Raw genomic sequence first — 16,445 nt, 5'->3', positions numbered from 1 at the left:
GCACCATACTTTGGCTGGGGAACCGGGAGTGGTGGTGCGGGGAGCACTTGCAAAATGGAAGCTTCCAGAACCAGCATGGGCGGGTTCTGTACTCCCCTTCCTTTTGCCATGGAAACAAGGGGCATTTCAGAGAGCGGCTGCTCAATGGGAAAGCTGTGCACTTCGGTCTGTAAACACAGAGATTATGTTACCACAGCGTAACCTGGTTGGAGCCGAGGAGCGCAGGGCGCAAGTGTTGATGTGGGTGGTCTGTTCCTCATTTCTGGGCCTTGGTTACATCATCGCCCCGGCCAGAATTGACACTTCCTAAAGTTGGATGGGTAATTTCACCCTGCCCCCTTGTGTCTCACGTCAAACTTTTTAGTTCCCAAAGATGATGACTCAGAAATTCCTTTGGGGAGGACTGCAGATGTGGTAGGGCATGAGTCTTACCTGTTCCATCGCTTACTTTATTTGGGGGGCAAGTGGGAACAATTCCTTGAAAGACAGGTGCACATGCTGGCAGGGACTGGGCAGTGGGAGGGATGCTGGGTAGGACACTAAATGGCCATGGCGGAAGCCAGCACAGGCCTGCAGGGTGTCAACGAGGGCCAGCCTTAGAGCCAAGGCTCTGGGTCCTTGACGGGAACCCTTCTAAGTCAGGGAAGTGGTGGTTGGTTCACAGGGGAGGCTCTAAAGGTTCTCGGTGTGGAGAACAGTCTCGGTCCCTGACTCTGCCCTTGGCATTCGCTACGCTTTTCTGTCTTGGTGTATTCAGGATGAGGTTATTTGCTCTGTGGGAACGGAGAGGTACGTGTCTTCATCTGAATAATAGGAAACGTCAGCAGCAACATCTAGCTGTAGCCCGGCATCTTTCTCCCCAATTAGCATCCTGCCTATGGTCATTTAATCGCCATTTTGTATGTGGGAAAGTGTCATGAATTTCTCTTCCTTTCTTCTAGATTTTTGAGCTTCTCTCAAATTCAGCCCCCAAATGACGGGTTATCTATTAAAAGGAGAGGGGGGTGCCATGAGAGACAGGGGTGCCGTTTCTATAGAAACGGGAGCTGGCTGTGATGAGCCGGGGCATCTGGCTTCCTTGTTGGGCTGCTGGCCTCACTGAATACTCAATCACTGCTATGCTTCCTCGTTGATGTCCTGCGGCTCTGACGGGATCACATCAGTCAGCCGGGCTGTTGTTTGCACAGGTACAAGGAGAACACCTGAGCAGAATCCTAATGCTCCCGTGCCCGCCTCCCCATGGTCTTTCTCATGCCACCTCTGCTCCAACAGGTCTTGTCTTTCACCACAGCTGGGGAGAAAGCAGTCTTGCCTTCCGAGCCTTTTATTGCTCCTGGGGCTCATTGTGGTGTCTCTGAAGCAGGAAAGGACCTTGAGTGGTCATTGCTGGCCCTCAGTGTCTCCCACTTCCTCTTACAGACACCCATCTTCCTACTTTAATGGGCTTCCAGGAAAGGTTTGCCCATCGTCATCCAAGATCTGCTTGGTCTTGCCCACCCAGTTCATGGCAGGCAGGTCAAGGGCATCACCTTCGCTCTGACCTCACTAGGAGAGCTGCCCTCAGCATCCTCTGCCCCAAGTCAGAGCTGCCCAGCCACTCCTGCGCTGGGAACCATGCGAGGGCCCCTCACTTCTCTCTCTCAGAGTAAAAGCCAAGGTTCCTACAATGAACGAAGGGCCTGCGACGATGTGCCTCCCCACTCTCACCCTGTGGTCTTCTCCTTGGCCGTTCCACCTGCTGGAACGTTCTTCCCAGGTGTCCTGCCGGTCTTTGCTAAAGTGCTACTTTCTCAAAGACTCTACACTGCCCACCCCATTCAAAATTGCATCACTCCTGATACTCCCTACCCTGCTCAGGTGGAAGGTGTTTATCATCTTCCAGAAAATTATATAATTTTCTTTTTATGCCTGTGTTATTTTTGGCCCCCGCCCTCTACAGCCCCCATCAGGACATTGGCTGAACTAGCATAAGGGACTGTGGCTGGTTTGTCCTCTGATGTATCCAGGCACCCGGTACAGTGCCTGGTGCCCCCAAGGTTCTCGGTGAGTATTTGTCATATGACGAGTGAACGAATGGTATCCTACCTGAAAAATCTCTCTTTGCTTCTGTCTGGATAATCACGTTCCTTTAACCGTGTTCTCAGGACTTCTTCTGAAATTGAAAGGTTCTAAAATTAGTGCTCTGAACCTCGTACGTGGTTGATCACGACTGTCTGCAAATAGATTCTCTCCTTTTTGGGATTTTCTTTATTATTTGATTCTGAACAGTGGAAGTTGGCTCTTCCAACTCAAGACTGTAGTTGAGAAGATGAAACGGTTATTAGGGAAACAGCAGGCTTTACTTTTGTAGGATCTGCTTTAAATGTCAGTGTCTAGCATTTGTAATATTTTGTCTGAATTTAAAAATAAGTGCGAGTGAAATATACATTTCCTACGCACGACTCTTTTTGCTGGCTCTTTTTGTGGTTATCAGCAAAAGTAGTAGAAAAGAAGGTCCCATTGGGAAAAATGCGTATCTTTGGGAAGAAGAGATTCCTATAAATTCAAGAAGGTGATAAGTTGGTTTTGATTAGAAATTCCTATTACCTAATTTGCAATTTAAGCGAAAGCAAAAGATCGCAGCTTGGTTTTCCATGGTTCCATGACCGTTGGCAGGTGGAAAGTCAACTCAGAGTATTTTGGAATAGTATGTCATTAGCGGAATACTAAAGTTCCCAGACCAAAACGCTCAGTTTCTGCTAGAGGAACTGTGCCTGGGTGCTTAGCCCGGGGCTCATTTCCTGTCTCTAGCGTCCATTTTTATAATACAGTCAGGACTTAGCTGCACTTACGAGGGGGCTGAGACCAGAGACTGCCACCCCTGTTTGATCCCTATTCCCTCTGCTCCGCCCAGCTGAGTGGCCTGGCGGCTCAAGGCTGTGCTGACACTTTGACTCAAGTCTCCATCAACAAATTGTGCAAAATGAAGATTGGCCGTTTTATTTTCTGTTGTCAGACAAGGGTTGGCTTACACGTATGTGTCGTGAGTGCTCTCTTGCCCACCCCGAACTGGGCTGAGCTGTTTAAGAACAAGGAAGAAGGCGCAGCAGCCCTCCAATCGGGAGAGGGTCTGCATCACGAGCACATTTGGAAGGGGTAATCAGAGAGCTGTGGGAAAGCTACATCCTTCGTCCAAAGACGTGCTAATAAGCACGTGGAGTTCTGGAGCTGTCAGATGGGGCCAAAGTGCACGCAATTAGATAGAGATGATGCAACCCATAATAAGGAGATGCATCGCTGGGCGTGGGGAGCTCTCTGACCCCTGCACTGAAGTAGTCCAAGTGCCTGAGAACACTTAGAGCCAAAAGACTCACCAAAGCACGTTTTCTGCTGTGATTACTTAAGGAGGAGGGATGTGAGTTGATGTGCCCAGGTTTCCAAGTTCAGCATCCAGTTCAAGTCCCGGGAGAGAGAGGGGTCTGCGGTGCATGTTAAAGGCCACTGCACACCCCCCCCCCAGTTGGCTCTCCATGCCTGAGAAGACCCAGTGGGCCCCAGACACCTGCAGCACTGCCAGCCGCTGGAAGGGCAGTGCAGGTGGGATCTACCCAGCAGGGCCTCTGCCGCCCCCCCCCCCCCTTTACATCTGTGAGGAGTCAGGGTGTGTGGTTTCAGGGGCACTGGGATGATCCCGGGGCCACCGCGCTGAGCGTCTCACGGTTGGAACGTAGTCACCTGCCGATCGTTGGAGACGTGCATGTGGCCCGAGGAAGAGGCATGAGGCCACTGGGTATTTGGCGGGAGTCAAGAGAGGGAAACCTCTCAGGTAAGACAGCAGAGCTGCTCTGGAAACTGAAGCGGGGCACAGGTGAGCTCGGGGAGTGAAGGGCGTTCAGCCAGGAAGGTCAAGGGTGTGTATTCGGTGCTGTGTGGGCCAGTGAATGCCCACTGTGACTGCGTCAGAGAAGCCAGACTCCCCCCCTCCCCCGCCCCAGGCTTTGGTTTGGAGACGTGAGCTTCAAACTGTGCTTCCCCGAGTCATAGCGCTCCTGATGAGGGCCAAAGGAGGAACAGGAGACAGGGCCAGTGGAACGCGGCCCCTTCCATACAGCAACTGCACTTTTAAGGTATTTCCTTGTTGATACGAGTTGACATGAAACAGTGTGTTGGGACAACACAAGCCCTTCTTGAGTAACAGCCCAAGGACCCAGCGAACTCACACGTACCGGAGCTGACGTGGCGGTTTACCAACGCGTCGCACGCAGAATTCACTGAGGCGCACACCTAACGTCACGTTACCGCCAGTAGGGCTCCATTTCTGGTTTCCGTTTCTTGTTCCCAGGGTCTTTATCGCGGGCAGCGTGGCTCAGTGGGTGGGTGTACGACCCTCGACTCAGACGCCCTGAGCTTGAGTACTGACTGACTCTTCCCGCCATTTACTCATTGCTTAGCCCCCAGAAGTTACTTAACTGTTTCTGGACTCTGTCTTTTTATTTATATAGTTAGGAGAAATAAATCATGGTATCTTTCTCACCAGTTGGTTAGGAAGTTTAAGTTAATACGTGGGAAACACTTAAAAATAGTCCCTGGCGTGCCATGCATCATCACGATGTCATGAAGTCCTTATCGAAAGATGTAGTTGTTCTAGAAAGGATGGGTGGAGGGCTGGTGTGCTTTTAGGACACAGTGGCGTGGAGCTGGAGGTAGAGGGATGTGGGAAGCCCCCCAGTAATCACAGGTGTACTGAATATTGACCATAATCCCTTGTGCCTGAAACTTAACCATAATGCTGATAGGTGGGTTGATTTAGTGGTCTGGTTAGGACAGCTGGACTGAGGGGCAGCATGGTTTTGGGGGGGCTGATGGTGTCACCATTAACTACCAGTTCCCTCAGCGTGGCTCCCGTGTTCCATCCCCCCTGTGTGGCATTCCTGGAGGAAACACGGGGATTTGGAACTAGAGGTCCTAGGTCACACTCCCCTCCGGAGACGACAGTAGATGAGGAAGCACAAGCTGACCCCTAGATTAACCCTGAGAGCCTTGGCACACCATCAGAGAACACAGACTTGCTCACCAGGGTTGTTCACGGACATCCTCCAGGGCCAGGCCCTGCCTTAAAACGAAAGTAGGAAATGGTTATTGAGAAACGGTACTTCCCTCGGGAGTCCCTTTCATGATTGAGAATCCAAAGTATGATACATGGGGCGTGCCCAGCACGGTGGGCAGAACGGGTCCAGCTAGAAGACGTGGAAGAAAGAATCGTGGGTGAGCCAGCTGTGAGTTGAAGGAACGTGGAAATAGGTCGTCCAGCCTGAGAACTAGGAACCGGGATCCCCAGCAAGCGCGGTCTTGTGAACCAGAGTGGAATAGTGGAAAATGGCCAGATGCAGGTGTGACTACAGCGGTTTTAAAAACAAAGAACGTGGGGCCCCTGGGTGGCTCAGTCGGTTGGGCGGCCGACTTCGGCTCAGGTCATGATCTCACGGTCCGTGAGTTCGAGCCCCGTGTCGGGCTCTGTGCTGACAGCTCAGAGCCTGGAGCCTGTTTCAGATTCTGTGTCTCCCTCTCTCTGACCCTCCCCCGTTCATGCTCTGTCTCTCTCTGTCTCAAAAATAAATAAACGTTAAAAAAAAATTAAAAAAAATAAAAACAAAGAACGTTCTCACTGTGAACAGAGATCTTAAACCACTTCCCATGATGTTTCTCAGAAGCTTCGACATAACGCCTGAATTTTAATTACCTTTTTCTCTATTAGCAGTTACACTGGCAATGTTTCCATTAAAACTTTCCAGAAGTTTCTTCGTTCCAGCTCACCAAAAACCAGAGAGTTGGCCACTCTGTTGTATCTGCCGAATCCTCACTTGAAGTGGTTTCTGAGGTTCTCTGAGGTTGGAAAGCCTCTGCACTCAACCAGCACACTCTTCTCTTCCCCAAACAAAGCACACAGAGCCAGCATTGTGTCCAGGGAGTCTTTGGAGAGTTTTCTACAAACTCAGAGATCCTTAGGCTCCAGATACCCTGGGATTGGCCCACTGGGTCAATGGAAGCCATGGAAAGGTATCACGTGCCATGAACTGCCCGATGGTCAACTCTAGTGGATAAAACAACATGGCATCCCAGGTGTGCCTGCTGCCCGCTCACCGTGTAGGAGCTAATGCACCGTAGATATAACTGGAGCCTCAAGGGTTCTGGAAAGATCTGGTAGCATTGCTGGCACCTGTCTCACTGTCTGGACGGGTGTCACTCAAAGCTTGTTGCCTTCCAAACTGGCTTCCCAAAGAAGGACCTTCCCAAGGAGGCATGCATCGAGATGCTTTGTGAACAGAAATACATTTAGGGAAAGACTGAAGGAAAATCTCTGCTTCACCCAGCTCACCTCCAGGGCAAGGTGCAAACTGCAGCCCAGTCAGGTAGGAATGAGAAGGAAGAATCTGTGTCTGTCTTTGGAGAAGCTCCCAGAAGTCCCGACACCTTGCTTGCAGGGAGGAGCGTAGCCCGTATTTCCTTTCATGACACAAGTCTTGCTCAACATCGAAAAGTCTGAGCACATCCGATTGTTCTGAATCACCAGCTCCTGGCATGTTTTCTAGTCTTTACGGCTCCAGTACTGGCCTGTTCTCATGTTCACAGCGCTCTGACAAATTCTGGTGACGGGTAGAATATAAAATTTCACTTAAAAATACAATTATGAAGAACGTAATTTAATCTAATTCTTTTACCATCAGTCTGTATATTTAACTGTCAGCTTTGCCGTTCCTTTGAAATAAGATTGGGTCTTTGTTAACACAGAGCTTAGGGGAAACCACACACACAGATTTTCCAGGCTGTCTTTTTTAAAGTCTCTGCTTGTGCAGAAAAGCGTTCATGGTCAAAAAGTTCGGGAAGCATTGAATTCTTCAAGCTCACTTGATTTGCTTTATTTTTTTTTTAATTTTTTTTAATCTTTATTTATTTTTGAGACAGAGAGAGACAGAGCACGGACAGGGGAGGGGCAGAGAGAGAGGGAGACACAGAATCGGAAGCAGGCTCCAGGCTCTGAGCCATCAGCCCAGAGCCCGACGCGGGGCTCGAACTCACGGACCGCGAGATCGTGACCTGAGCCGAAGTCGGACGCTCAACCGACTGAGCCACCCAGGCGCCCCCCCAATTGATTTGCTTTCAATGAGAACTTCACACTGAGTGTTACCACCTAAGGTGTGTGTGCATATGGTAGGAAGTCCCATTTGTTTGTGTCTGTCTGTGGCAGTGGCAGGATTTGGAGGCAGATTTCGGGTCAGGAAGAGGAAATCTGCATTTCTGGCCCCCACAGGCTCCTCTGGTTACTTTACATCATATCCAGGTGAAAAAGTCAGTCTCCAGCAGCCTTAGTTTTCTGCGGCTGCTGTGACAAACCGTACAAACTGGGTGTCTCAGAACAACAGACATGTGCTGTCTCCCTTAGGTCTGAAATCAAGGAGTCGGCAGGGCCGTGCTCCCTCTGAAACCTCCAGGGAGGACCCACTCTTGGTCTTCTAGCTTCTGGGGGTGCCAGGTGTGCCTTGGCTTGTGGCCCCGTCCCTGGAGTCCCTCCCTCCACGTTTACATGACCGTTCTCCCTGTGTGTCTCTTCCCTTCTTATGAGGACAGCAGGCACGTTGGATTCGGGGTCCACCCTACCCCAGCATGACTCCACCTTAACTAAATTACATCTCCAGTGACCCTGTTTCCAAAATACGATCACATTTTGAGATACTGGAGGTTAGGGCGGTACACCTTTTTTTCGCAGGCGTGGGGGCACAGCCCAACTCATTAACACTGACTTACTGACTTTCGTCTCAAAGCATATCATTTTTAGGTTATTTAAAATATTTGGAGGATGACTGTGTGTCTCGTTGGAACTTTAAGGAACACATCTTCGTCGCTCAATTTGACTCATCCGCTCTGTGCAGTGGACTGTTTATTGAATCGTTATTGCCATTTGATTGGTGCTTCCTGTTTTTGGTGACGTTTCCTTTGGGAAAAGCCATTGGGGGAGGAGGAGAGGGAACTGATTTGGAGATAAATAATTAGGACAGTCTCTGGTGAGATGTCATGCATTTTGCTCTGGGGGATTCGCAGCTGATTAGGGCCATGTCACAGCTGGATGCGTTAAACAGGAAAGGGATTCTTGGGCTAGTTGGTGCCACCAGACTTAGGGAATGACAGTAAGACGTTGCAAACCTGAGATGTCAACCGTCGTCTGGTCTGTGGATGGCTCACTTCATTCCGTAAGGACTTCTGATGGGCCTGTTGTAAGATGCTGCATGCTGTGTTGTTCTGGGAACCCAGACATAGCTAATTTTGTGACTGCAAAACCCCGGGGCACATACACCTGCTTCTGTCACCCTACTGTTGGGAGCACTGGAGAGGATGCTGCCGGCAAGGTCATTGTCAGAGGAGGAGGCGTGGCTTTATTTCTATTTCCGATTTCTTTCTTCCTACCCAAAACAGATTGCAAGCATGAATTGGCGGGGGTGGGGGAGGGGCGAAAACAAAAGTAGAGAGCTTCCAGACTGCAAACAGAAAACCTGTGTGTCTTCTGCGCTGTCACAGCATGAAAGTGTCTGGAATCTCATGCTTGAAAGTACCCAGACAGTACAACGTCCACGCCTAGACCCAGTGCTCGCTCCCGGTGGACAAAGGTGCTGGCCTCATTTCTCCCCTGCCCCTGAGGTGTGGGGCGTGAGCTCTGGGAGGCAGAAGGTAGGAGAAGGGTATGTAGTGACCACTCACATGAGAGGTTGGGGTTCCTGGGAAGCCAGTCCTAACCTGTATGTTCCAAACCTGTATCCAGAGGAGTAGTTTGGTGATGTCAGATACCCCCCTAATATGACCCTTGGTCCAGCGTTGCAGCACAGGAGGACCATGGTGAGGACCGTGGGGAGAGGTACTCAGGGCTGCAGGGGAATGTTTCGATCCTCCCCGCCGTGAGCACTGCCCACGCCTCTCTGCGTGGGCTTGGCCAGGTGCTATTTCTGTCCCTATGCTAGCAATCGCTCGTGTCCCTGTTGTCCCCAGCTGCACATACGTGGATACCGGTATTTCTTTGTTGAACACACTTTGCCTTCTCCGCCTTGCAACTTGGGCTACAGTTTATTTATTTTTTTTAAAATTTTTTTTTAACATTTATTTATTTGTGAGACAGAGAGAGACAGAGCATGAACAGGGGAGGGGCAGAGAGAGAGGGAGACACAGAATCTGAAACAGGCTCCAGGCTCTGAGCTGTCAGCACAGAGCCCGACGCGGGGCTCGAACTCACGGACTGCGAGATCATGACCTGAGCCGAAGTCGGCCGCCCAACCGACTGAGCCACCCAGGCGCCCCTGGGCTACAGTTTGTATTCTCTGCTGTCTTGGTGGAAGCTTTTAGGGGAGGTAGCCTCCTTTAATGGCCCCTCTTCCTGAAAGCCACCCTAATCCCTTAATCTGGATTCAAGGTCCTTGTGACGGGCTCCTGGGATGCCCTGTGCGCACAGCTGTGGGGGCATCTCTCACACCTCACTGGAAGCCGCTTGCTTTTTCTTCCTTTTCCACTGGCATCTGAGCTTCCGGAGGACAAGGCATGGGACACGGGCTCCCAGGGGCCAGAGGACTGCTGGAGAGATACGAGTCCTGGCCACTCCAAGCGCCTCCAGGATCCAGCCCTGGGCCTCTCCTGTGGTCTTAACTCAGAGTCTGCGTTGCTGCGTCTGCCTGGCATTCTGTTTATTCACCGTTTCACCTAACAAACAGTCCAGGGTGGAAATGAGGACATAAATGATACATTGCCAAGGCCAAACATGAAGGAGTAGGAACGTCTAGAGCAGCCTCCTCAAAGGGCACCCCAAAGTCGCTGGCATTTCTCCATTATTCATTATTTCCTTCCCAGACACCTCATTTCATGCTGTGACCAATTTAAAAGAAATGAGGTTATTTTTAAGATGTGCCCTTTCAAAGAGCAACAGCCACATCTCCCTTGGGGTTTCCGGCTCCTTCCCAGGCAGTGGGTAAAAATCCGTGTTGGGGGACGAAAAATAAAAGGGAAGAGTTTATCTGGGAAAGAAAGAAATGTAAAATGTCACAAGCCATTAAAAGCGGCACTGCCTTTGCTCTGCTTTTTGTCCAGTCTGTCAAATGACTACGTGTATACCTCAGGGGACGCTTTCTGCCACAAGTTTGCTTTCCAAGATGACCCATTTCTGCTGTCGGTTGGGACTCGAGCTTCGTCTATATATGCCTACGGCAGGGCGCCTCTCCGGGCAGCCCCTCCCTGTGAAGCCCTCCTCCTGCGGGCCCCGCACCTGACCCCTTGGCCTTCCCTCCAACATCCCGTGCTCTGACTTGCCTCCACAGTCATCTGCTAGCCCTCTGTCCCTTTCCACAGCTAGAAAGCAGCTAGTCCCCCTTCCTTGTTGATGGATGACAGGTGCAGGTGCCGAGTTCTCTGGGAGGTGAGTTTTGGACATTGGGGTTAGGACAGATCAACGGTTCCGTCCACCTTGCCCCTGGCGGTAGGTGTTGAACGTGAAGTGTCTTCGCTGAGATGGTTTCTCCACACACCCGGCCTCCTCGCTAGGTCAGAGATCTTTAAGTGCAAGGGCATGCTGTATTCCCTTGGGAACCCCCGATGTTTGAAATAGAGCTTGTATCACATACGTGTTTGGCGTGTAGGCGGAACATCGTGAATTGGCGGGAGATACACGTTTCCTTGGATCGTTTGTGAAATGTCTGCACCTCTCTGCTATTTGAAATAAAAAAATCTTAAAACCTATAGTAGAGATGTAGATAAAACTGGCTTTCCAGATCACCGGTCTGGTGCAGGGACTGGCAGACTTCTTCTGGAAGAGCCAGATCTGTAAATAGTCTTGGCTGTGAGGGTGACACAGTCTGTCACATCCACGCCACCCTGCGGGCGTGGCGCGGAAGGAGCCGTGCACAGTGGCCGCGTGCCGACGACACTTTGCTGATGAAAATGGGCAGAGGCAGCTGTGGCACACGGGAAGCAGTTTGCAGACTCCCGAGTTACAGGAAGCAGATGTGGGGAGCAGCGTAGACGTGAGTCACTGCCTGCAGACCCAAGATGAGCGGACTCACCCATGTATTGGGAAAATAAACCCGAAGGCTTGGAGGCACCTTTCGATCAAAACCGGCGACCCAGACAGTAGAGAATCTCACAGCGGATGTGTGACGGCCAGAGGCCGATCAGCCTCGGACGCTGATTTGCCAGCACAGCCGCGGAGAGGGGTGGTTTGGGCTCTGGAAGGGGTCGGTGTGAAACCCTGACCGAGCAGGTGGCGAGCGGCGGTGAGAAGCAGCCGGTGCAGGGAAGACACCAGCGTCAGGTTATAGAGCCACAGCGTCCAGGAGAAAAGAGAAGAACCCGACAGCACACGCAAAGGGGACTTTAAGAAGGAGAGAGTCCACATGTTCGTCCTGTAACACAGCAGACACCGCCCGGGGCTGGTTGGAGGGACGGAAAGTGCTGTGAGAACTGGGGGGAAACAGTGGGAATAAATACAATTCACTGCACACTCGAGTTCCGTTAGCGGGAAATCGGATTTGGGTTTCATTTCTGTCACTAGCGATAGGCATCGACTTTAAGGGACGAGGGGAACATTTGCCGTTCAGGGCATTATTTTTGCAAGGGCGTATCGGTACAGTGCTAATAAGGCCATTTTATGTATTTACTTATTTTGTTTTATTTTTTAACTTTTTTAAGTGTTTATTTTTGAGAGAGAGAGAGAGAGAGAGAGAGACAAAGCGGGGAGGGACAGAGGAGGGAGACACAGAATCCGAAGCAGGCTCCAGGCTCTGAGCTGTCCGCACAGAGCCCGACGCGGGGCTCGCACTCACGAATCAAGAGATCACGACCTGAGCCGAAGTCGGATGCTTAACCGGCTGAGCCGCCCAGGAGCCCCTAATAAGGCCATCTTAAAGCCTCTTTCAGTAATGGACTCCAATGCCCTCATTTGGCTTCATTGAAGAGCTCCATGAAGACAGATAATCAAAAACTTCACTGTGGGTTTCCAGCCTTGGTGGGCCATTGCCCCGTGTTGACAGCCACATCCTTTTTCTGCCCCCTCTGCTTTGAAATCTCACCACCCTTTCAGGGGCGCCTGGGTGGCTCAGTCGGTTAAGCGTCCGGCTTTGGCTCAGGTCATGATCTCGCGGTCCGTGAGTTCGAGCCCCGCGTCGGGCTCTGTGCTGACGGCTCGGAGCCTGGAGCCTGCTTCGCATTCGGTGTCTCCCTCTCCCTCTGCCCTTCCCCCACTCGCAGTCTCTGTCTCTGTCTCTCTCTCTCTCAAAAATAAACATTACAACAGTTTTTAAAAATCTCACCAACCTTTCAAGGACCAGATAGTGCCCTCCCCCCTTGCCAAGGTAGCACTGCCTTCTCCGTCCGTCTGTGAGCTTCAGCTGGCATTCCACTGTGATGGGGCCGGGGCCTGGGCTCTGCCTTACCTCATTCCACATGTTAGCACCCACGTCTCAATCTCCTGTGACTTGGCTGGGTGCTAAGCAGGGCCCGTTATCAGTGCTCAAGGGCACACTCTCGGGTTGGGTCACTGCGGGGCTGACAGCACTGTCTGGAGGGCCCTCTGTGACTGCTGGTGCCCCCATCCCGGGCAAGGTCACAGGAAGGCCATCACGTGGTGTCCTCTGGGGTGGCCATACGGTGTCTCCACACAGCTACCCCTCCCCCCCCGCCCACTGCCACCGGTGTTCTCCCCACACCAGCCCCCCACCTTGACCTCGCCCGTGAGCGAGTCGGACGGAGTGAAGTTCCCTGAAACCACTCATGGCTTCCTGCCTGTGAGCCTTCACTCATTACCATCGCTCCCGTGCTGGTCTGTTGTCTTCCAGTTGTGAGCGGTGGGCACCTGCCCACGTGACTTACGCAAACCTCTGGCAAACTTTAGAACGAGCCACTAGCACCACTGAGGCAAAGGCAGTGTGTGTTTTGGAACGTAAGTCACGACTTCTGCCGTATCTGGGAGCAGATGGTCCCGGAAGGGAAAACAGCTTGTCCCCTTGCTGTGCCCTCCGAAGCCCAGCTGTGAGCCCCAACTAGGCAGTTACACTGGGGGCCCATCGTCCCCTCCAGGCCCGTGTTCGTGAGCGAAGCAGAGCCCGAGGCATGGAGTGGGGCCAGGCCCGAGGGGGAGCTGCTCAGCCTGCCTGTCACCGCTGGGCCCCAGAGCGCGTCAGGGACAGGTCAGATGGGGCAGAGCCTGAACAGTACCCAGTTCTGCTCCCGGGGGCTGGAGGTTCTTCTGACCTGCCTGCACGAGCGCTTCCCGATGGCAGCTGGGTTTTTTCCTCCTGCACAGCCGCCCTCCTGAGTCGCGCCTGCCCTAGGCATCCCCAGAATGTCCATATTTTAAATGTTGGAAACCTCCATTCTTCTTCCAAGGCTTCTCTTAGTATTTCTGTGATGACCGGGATAGATGTCAGCCACCACCCGGTTCCTGCTTGCTCGTGAACACACCGCCATGCAGTTGGATAGCTGTGCACCTGCACAGCAGAGCCCTCTGCTGGCCTGCGTGAGGGCCAGGTGGCCCAGCTTCTGCTCAGCTGTGGTGCACGGAGCAAGCTGAAGGAGCGAGATGCCCAGCTCTAGAACCCACCGGCTTTCGGATGGAACCCGCCATCACGAAAGGAAGGGGCGGGGAGCTCACGAGAAGGGGGTCCTCAAGCAGGGCCTGGCGGGGGGGGGGGGGCGTTAGAGTTTGGCTCTGTCAAGTGGGAGGAGTGGCAGAGAAGATGAGAGGCACGTAGAGATTGTACAGGAGAGGTTTTGCTTGTTCATGCAACAGGCTTTCACTGAATATCGGCTACAGCGCGATGCAGGGCCGATGCCAGGGGATACAGACGTGCTCGAGTCTCAGTCTGGTGGGAGAGACAGGCGTGCAAATGAGCAAGAGAGTTGGGTATGTTGTGAGAAGGGTCCCAAGCAGCAACATCCAGGAGACCTGTCAGTGGTGATGGAAACACTCTGCATCTGTGCCGTCCCCTCCAGTAGCCGACACCTACCTGTGGCTGCTGAGCATGTGGCCTGTGCCACTGAATTTTAAATTGTAGTTAATCTTAATGTAGATAAATTTAAATAGCCGCAAGCACCTGGTGGCTACCATGGTGGGTAGCATGGGCTATAGGACTGGGATGAGGAATTTGTATTCGGGCAAATAACGGGAAGACAGGTTGATGATGTGTTGGCTTGAAAACCCCCTTATTAATCTCTTTACGAGCACAAGGATTCAGCATGCAGCACTCCATGAATAAAACAGTCCTTGCCTTCAAGTTTAACACATCACCTTATCTTATTATTAAGTGGTGGAGTATGCAGAGGGCCCTATGGGAGCAGGAAGAGAGGGACTTAATTCTGTCTCAAGGGTGTCAGGGAGCGTTTCCTGGGAGATAGGAGTGCCTACGATGATTCTTGACGGATTAATGGCAGATAACCATGGGAAGAAGGAGAAAGATATTTCAGGCTGAGGCGATGGCTCCTTCAGAGCCCCAGTGGCGCAAGAGAGCCCCGCGCATTCAGGTACTTGGGTGGCCTGAGGGATAGTGTCTGTGGGGCCGAGCGGGTAGAGGTGAGCCTCAGAGATAGATGGCGTGTCACGGGGCTCTCGCGTGGCGTTCCAGACTGACATGGTCCTTGCAAGGTGATGGAAAGTCAAGGCAGGCTGAAGCGGACACGTGGCCACGTCTTCTTCAGGTTTAATAAAAATCATTCTGCGTCCAGCCTGGAGGCCAGATGCGTGGTGTTGGTCGAGGGAGAGGAATCGGGGGATGGGTGGACAGAAGCTGTCGTCGAGACGGCTGCCGTGGCCTGCGAACAGAAGCAAGAAGGCAGAATGTCGACTGGTTGGAATTGCACGGGCTGTGAATGGGTTTCTTCTGATTGTGACGCGGCACCGACTTCCGTTCCTCTGTTTCCATTTCAGGATTTTGTAAATGGCAGTGGTAACGCCCTAGCGTGAGAAGCGTGAGAAGTATTTAAGAGTTTGAGAAAGACTGAGAGACTTTGGTGATGGATTAGGTGAGAAAGGTGGGGTCGGTCAGTGTTATGGACTGGATCGGGCCAAATTCGCACACGGAAGTCCTAGCCCCCAACGTGATGGAGTACGGGTTAGATGGGGCCTTGGGGGTGGGGCCCTGGTGATGAGCTTAGTGTCCTTATTGGAAGAGACACCAGAGAGCCTGCTCCATCGTGCTCTGGCTGTCTTGGCCGTGTGAGGACACTTTGACCGGGAGGCTGTCTGGAAGCCAAGCAGGAAGAGGGCCTTCCCCAGAACCGAACTGTGCTGGCACCCTGACCTTGCGCTTCTAGCCTCCAGATCTGTGAGAAGATACACTGCGGCCGACTCGTCATCGTATGTTGTTGCAGCAGCTGAGCGGTCTGATGGGGTTGGGAAAACCCCAGGGTGGCCTCAGGGGCGTTGCCCTGTGTGCAGAATACAGTGGCCAGTGGGCAGGGCCAGACGAGAGAGACAAGAGAAGCCAGTTTGGACATCGAGAGCCTGATGGGATGGACCTGGGCCGGAGAGGTTTACATTTCGGTGTCCTTACTCTGTTAGTGATGGTTGAGCTATGGGAGCCGAGATGGTCCAGGGAAAATGTGTGGTGCCATGGGAGTAGCCGGCTGGTGGACAGACTCAGGATGTTTGAAGGTGTGTACGTGTGTCAGGCAGAGCAGAAGCCCCCGGAGGAGAAGGATGCTGCTGACACGGATGCCAAGGGGAAAATAGCTTTTGAAGTAAGAAGGTGGCCCCGTAAGGGGCAAGTGATACAAAAGCAGCAAGGGACCCCGTGAACTCGGGTTCCACGGTACTTTGGTGGCCACGGCCAGAGCGGTCTTCTGGAGCACAGGTGTTGGCTAGGCTGCCGCGGCCCAAGCAAGGAGACATCACTAACTGGGAAATGAAGGCGATTCATAAGACCCTGAGGCAGGGCCGGGGCATCAAATCTAGGAGAGGAGCCTATGAAGGGTTTCTTGCAGAGACCGGAAGGGGCCTCCTTGTGCACAAGCCACAGCTTCAGGCCAGAGCCACAGACCCAGGGAGCAGAGAGGCCAGGAGGGGAGGCTGCCATCCCCCAAAGGGAAGAGTTGACATTTGGGCCCGTGGCACAGAGGACGTCCTGTCCAAGGGGGCCTCTGAGGCGGGTCTGTTGACTGTCAGGAGCTTAGTGAGGCCACTAGGGACTTAATTCACATCTTTACCGCCTCTGAATTGGGCATTAACCAATGAGAATTGTCACATTACACACATTTTTTGGTCCCCCCTGCATATGCATGTATGCACGCGCACACGCACACACACACACACACACACACACACACACACGCACACCTCTTCTAAGGGATAGAAAAAAAATGAGCCACAAGTAAAGTGTCAGCTCTAAGATCTCAGAGACAGTCCTGTAATAAGGCCTTGGGGTCCTTGTGCTAGGCTCAGACATCAG

At 52.4% G+C, this 16,445-nt stretch overlaps 1 protein-coding gene across 4 annotated transcripts in view; it reads left to right on the top strand.

Moving 5' to 3' along the window:
* DPP6 (dipeptidyl peptidase like 6) overlaps nt 1-16,445 on the top strand; it is a 944,937-nt gene that overhangs the window by 243,310 nt on the left and 685,182 nt on the right. The gene's annotated exons all lie outside the window — the stretch shown is intronic.

The sequence above is a fragment of the Acinonyx jubatus genome, chromosome A2 (assembly GCF_027475565.1).
Source record: "Acinonyx jubatus isolate Ajub_Pintada_27869175 chromosome A2, VMU_Ajub_asm_v1.0, whole genome shotgun sequence".
NCBI lineage: Eukaryota > Metazoa > Chordata > Mammalia > Carnivora > Felidae > Acinonyx > Acinonyx jubatus.
This window is presented reverse-complemented; position numbering and strand designations above follow the sequence as displayed.